Genomic DNA, 6,190 nt, shown 5'->3' with positions numbered 1-6,190 from the left:
TTCATAATCTCACTTCAGGTTGGTATGAACTAGTATAGTGCTCAAGCAATCGTCAAGGACATGGTATGGCACTCTAACTGCAGTTACAGTTTTATATGAATAAGTAGAGTCGTCATATTTATAACTATCTTATCACTAGGCACAATCATATTGTTTTATAAGTGCAGTGGTATATTGTTTATGCAACATAACAATTAGTATCTAAAGTACTTGACAAGTATCGGTCAATGATATGTTGTTAACATTATGTTGCAGATATTTGTAAGCTTTTGACATGAATGAGAATTACTTAGACTTTACCCTAAGTGATCAATGTTTTATCAAAAACTCATTCATATTGAAAAACAAAATCAAACTTCTTTCTACATTAGTGATTTCTTATTTCATGTAAAATCTTTTGAAATCACTATTTTAAATCATTTTCTCTCTATTACCATACATTCTGTGATACAGGTTCAGTCTCCAATGACTTTCTTTCATTGATAGTCATGAGGTTGAAAACCCACAACATCTATCCCAGACTGTAAAGACAAACATAGAAACAGAACCAACCAACACTCTCTTACCAATAAATGTAGTATGAATGAGCGTGAGGGAGATAGTGCCTTAGTGCACCACATAAGGAAGGTTCTGTAGTCAACCCAGTAGCTCTGTCTCCTACATAGATGAGTAGTATTTAAACCGAGACAACTGCTAGCCCCCATACATCTTCTCAAAAAGATGTAATGGCTGAAAAGGCACAAAAACAATTACTAGATTCATTCTCTCAACAGGGTGCGTCTATTGAAATTTTGCCTGTCTGCCAGGGTATCCGATGTAGTGTCACCACCTCAAATATAAACAATTCTTGATGCACAAGGAAAGGTTACACACACAAAGGATGAGTTGACGGAAACAAGAGTTTCTACCATTTTAAGGTCAGATTCGATTGTTTAAGGTTCGTTAATGGACCAATTGCCTTTACAGGTGTTAGGAGAGGATACTGATCCAAAAGCCATATGTCAGTGGTCAGTGTCTACCTCCCCAGGCTTAAATCCCCTGGATGCATCTGCGGATAGTGGATCTGACATAGGCGCAGATCGGCAACTTGTTGACAATGATTCAAATATTACCTGATAAGTCACAAGGAAATGTCTTCACAGGCATTAGAAGGGAACTTTGATCTTTATGCTAAATTCGTTGGATCATTGTTTACCTTCCCAGAATTCAAATCTGGAACCCTAAAAGGGAAACTAGCAACTTGTAGATAATGACTCAGATTCATCTGACGAGTTTAACAAGGATGGGGATTTGTGAACTCCCATTGCACCACCTGTGACCTCCTTAAGGATGGCTAAGGTGATTTTCCTTGCAGGTACAGCTGGATTATGGAGCTATGAGAGAAGAGTGATACACTTGTGAGAATGAGTGTAAACACGAGTGGAGAGAAGAGTGAAACACATGTGAGGTACACTAAAACACAATCACACACTCACAGTGAGGAAGAAAGAGAAACTACTTGTTATTTCTTTTCCAACCAAGTGAAATATGAGAACTCCTTCAGACGACGGCATACATTCCTTCTTTAAGGGGGAGATAAAAGCTTAAGTAATAGTTTGGAGGATTCCTCAACTAAGGGGGAGAAATAGCAGGGAGGAAGAAATAGATCCTAAAAATGTACACTACACCACACCATTGTTGTTTGTAACTACGGATCCTATTGTACGGGAGAGGTGGTAAACACAAGGTGATTTCCTAGTAAGGGAAGAAGCTGTTAGGGGAGTACCATTGGTTTTTATCTGCGGATCCTATTGTACGGGAGAGGTGGTAAAACGAAGGTGATCTTCTTTAATCAGTTGATTCTCATAGGGGGAGAAGCAAGAGATATGGGCTTCTCAACAGGAAATGTGGTTGTACAAATGAAGATGGAACTACTTGAAGATATGTTCAGTCTAGAGGAACATCTACTTGGAATCTGGAAAATGTTAAATCTCATCCAGAACTTTTCTGCTATTTACTTTGCATGTATGTTTATATATTTTTCTTATTTGTTAGTTGAGTTATCCTCTAGGTATTTGTGTGTTATTGTCTAACAAACAAATAGGGGGAGATTGTAAGTCATATGTCATAGCCTATTTGTATATTCGAGGATTCAACTCAACTCAAATAAGAATGTAATAAGTAAATAGTGGATCTACCGTCAGAGAGATCTCGCAAAGTAATATCTGTCAAAGGATTCAGAAACAAGGTTCATCTACAGACTTGAGGAGTTAATTCACTGGAAGAAGTTCAAGAAGTTGATCATGCCTCAATGATATAAATCAAGATCGTGGATTTAATCAAGTGACAAAGATCTCGTCAGGGTATCAATTAATTACAAGGATTTAATCTGAAGAAAATCAAAGTGTCAAAGTCAAGACATGAAGAAACGTCACGGAAGTTAGTCACTCATGAACCAGACAGTACATCGAGTGTCAACGTTGAAGTGGTGGAATTGATTCATAATTGACTGTGATTATCAGAAGATTTTCAGAAGAATGGTTGCTGCTTAAGATTAGTTTTAATTCTCTATTAATTAATTAAGTCATATAATTTAATTAAGAAAATAAATTATATCTACAAAGATTAATTTATTGATTAATTGAATTAATTGATTAATTAATTCTGAATTAATATTAATGATTTTCAGAATTTTAATTGGATTAAAATCTGCATTAAATCAGCAAGACAATTGAAAATGAACTAGCATGACAATCAGGATTGTCATACCGATTGTCATGCTAGGCCATTTTCAATAGTCTCACCGAAAGTTACACTAGGAGGATGATTGTCTTGCTAGTTCATTCTGATTGTCATGCTAGTTCATTCAGATTGTCTTGCTAGTTCAATCCATTGTCCTACCGAAAGTCTTGCCAGCTATAGGATTGTCTAACCAGTTCAATTCTATTCGGCTGTTGATTAAAAAGAAGCAGAGCAGCAGCAACTCAATCATCCAGAAAAAATAGAAGCCAAGAATAAACAGAAAGAAAAAGCAGCCGCCTCTGAAACATTCAATTTTTTATCTGCTTAATTCAAGATCAATTTCTAGATTGCAAAGTTAAATCCAATCAACTAGAAATCATTCTCTTGTTCTTGTGTAACAATCTAGCGGATCAAAATCCCTAGAACTTAATCTCAAATCGCGTTTAGCATTTGATTCTAATTATTGCAAAAATAGAAAAAGTTCATGTCGAATTTATTCTAGATTTGTGATAATTGATTTGAGATTAATACCTTGTAATCGATACAGTTATTGTAACACCTTTCAAGTTTAATAATATTTTTATTTAACTTGAATTTTGTTTCATTTTTTTTATTCCGCATTTATTCGATTATTTGGTACTGTTTGTATTCAACCCCCCCTTCTACAAACAAATTGGGACCTAACAGACATCGATGATAACTATTCATTCCCGTGTTTCCTTAAAACTTAACTTTTCAACCTATCTTACATTTCTTAAATCACCTCCGTACTTGGACTCTCCGTCTTAGGATGATAGGTGGTGCTCGTTTTTAACTTGGTTTCCAAATATTTAAACATTTCTTACTCCTTTTATTAGTTAAGGCTGAAAAGTAATCTCATATATTCACGTATTATCACCTTTAAGTATTTGAATTTCAATTTTCACTCTTTCCAATTCGTCTACTAACTCCCCGGTGGTCTTAATTACATCCAATCCTTTCTGTCAGCATAAGGCATCTGTTACCATATAGCTTTGCTTAGGTAGTTGTTAATGGGTTAATTCAAAATCTTTTGTTAACCTTAGTCAAAATTTCATTCTTGAAGACTTATCGTATAGTTGCTTTCCTTCTGATCTTTGGAGAGAAATCCTTGGGCATTCCACGCAGACTTTCTTACTCCTTGAGTAGATGAGGATGTTATCAATAAATACAGTTTGCTTATCCAAGTAATCCTTATATACCATATCCTTTAATTCCTTGCAATGCTCTTAATTCACTTTAATCATAATTTCTGATATGTTCTCAGGTCAGATCTTAAGTTAATTCTCGAGACATAACACACTTCTTGGATTAGCTTTCATAGGTACTAAATCTTTATAGGGGTCACTTATTCTTATTCGTTGTTTTATTGAACTCCTGCTAATCAGTACATAATTTCATAATTTCATTCTTTTTCGCTAATAACACCATTGATACATTTTACGATTCGCCTCTTGTAAAGTCACTTCCTGGATCTTCTTTATCCACTAGGCGTTCCAATACTTCGTCTTAACTCTTTCACCTGTCCAACACCTCCTGATCTATTTTAAAATTTCCTTCTTATACTTGGTTATTATTATTTTTCCTTAAATTTCCATATATCTTGGCGTTTCTTCAATAATTAAATACTTAATATTGTGAGTTCCATGTGGAATCTTATTTCTTAATTCTTTTACTTGTAGTATCCAAATGCTGAAAGAAAACCGGGAAATATCGTGATCGTTCTTCTGGACGCCTAAATTTCCTTTTTCTAACTACTAACATCGTGATCCATTATCTTCTCTTGACATTTTACCTTTCCCCTCACAACTTCAATTGAAAGGTTACACTATCCATCTTTCTTCCTTTTGGATTATGAATTTTAGCTTCCAATTCCAACTTCGAGAATCCTATAGTTAATCCTTCTGATGTAGTCTCTATGTTCGTTCTCTCCTTTTTGTTTATCGCCTGCCACTACATTTATTTTTCTCGTGAATACTTACTTTAAACTCCTATGGTCTGTATAAATCTTACACCTTTTTCCTTACATATCATGTTTCTCAATCATTCAAAGCGAATATGATTACGCTAGTCCTGATTGTGAGTAGGATACTTCTGCTCATAAGGTTTCGGTTGTCTGGGTGCCTATACAATAACTTTATTATACCGCATCAACACACATCCTACTTCCTTATGAGAAGCATCACTATAAACTACCGAATCTCCTTGATATCTTCAAAGTGATAAAGCAGGTACTATAACCATTCCTTCATTTAACTCTACAAAACTTTCTTCACCCTTCTCCATTTCATACTTAATTATTACTTTTCCAAATTAGCTTCGTCAAAGGTATTGCAATTTTCAAGAAATCGTGTACAAATTTTCAGTATAGCAGGTCCATGGTAAAACTTCTTACATTTGTTGATGCTTTTGGCCTTTCTTTATTCATAATAACTTTAATTTCTACTGGATCTCTTTTGATTTTCTCCACATTGACTATTTATGCTAAGAACTATATTTCACACAACTTCTTTCTTCTCCAACTTCTCAGTTGTCATTAAATGCTTTGCATGGTCCTCCGTTGAATTTAAGTAATACAACTACAACTTATCCAGATATTCCTTGAAGATTCTGTCCATCAAGTCCAAATATTACTGGTATATTGGTTAATCCAAATAACATTACTTAGAATTTTATAGCAGCAATACTTAATTTTGAAAATTATCCTTGATATGTCCATAGATTCAATCTCCAATTGATAACATCCAAATCTTAGAAAATACTCTGCTTCTTTCATCTGATCAAATAAATCCTTAATTCGAGGTAACAAATACTTACTCTTGATAGTAACCTTGTTGAGTTTCCTCTAGTCGACGAATAATCTCATACTTCCATTTTCTTATTAATCATTAGTACCGGTGCACTTTATGGGATACACTGGGTCTAATCGCTTCTTCTTCTAGCATCTCTTGCATCTGCTTTGCTAACTTCCTCATTTTAACTGAGGAAACAAGGCGGCGAGTAATCGCCGGAAAGGCATGATACACGGAGGCAAGAAAGGTAACACGACCAACCTCACCATCCCCACGACTGATACACACACAAACATGTGCATATGCTCGTGTGTATGTCAGCCAAGCAGAGAAGAAAATTGCAAAGACACAGCAAGCAAAGCAAAGAAACTGAAGATGAAGTCGTGCGACCCTAAAAAGAAAAAGGGGTGAAGTATTTCTTTTAATTAGATGAAATGTGTAATAACCAGAAATAATGCACTTTCCTGTACTGCCACGTGTCCTTATTTTTCTTTTGTAAGCTTAATTTTTATCCTATTCTGGAATTTAACGAGTAATCGCGTACTGAAAAATAATCTGAAGTTTACCAAACAAATTTTTTAAAATACTGCAGATATCCCGAATTTTATAAAAACGTAAATTTTATAATTTAAAAATAATTTCTGAAACGCAGTATATAC

The sequence above is a fragment of the Apium graveolens genome, chromosome 4, assembly GCF_009905375.1.
Source record: "Apium graveolens cultivar Ventura chromosome 4, ASM990537v1, whole genome shotgun sequence".
Taxonomy (NCBI): Eukaryota; Viridiplantae; Streptophyta; class Magnoliopsida; order Apiales; family Apiaceae; genus Apium; species Apium graveolens.
Note: the sequence above shows the minus strand (reverse complement) of the source record.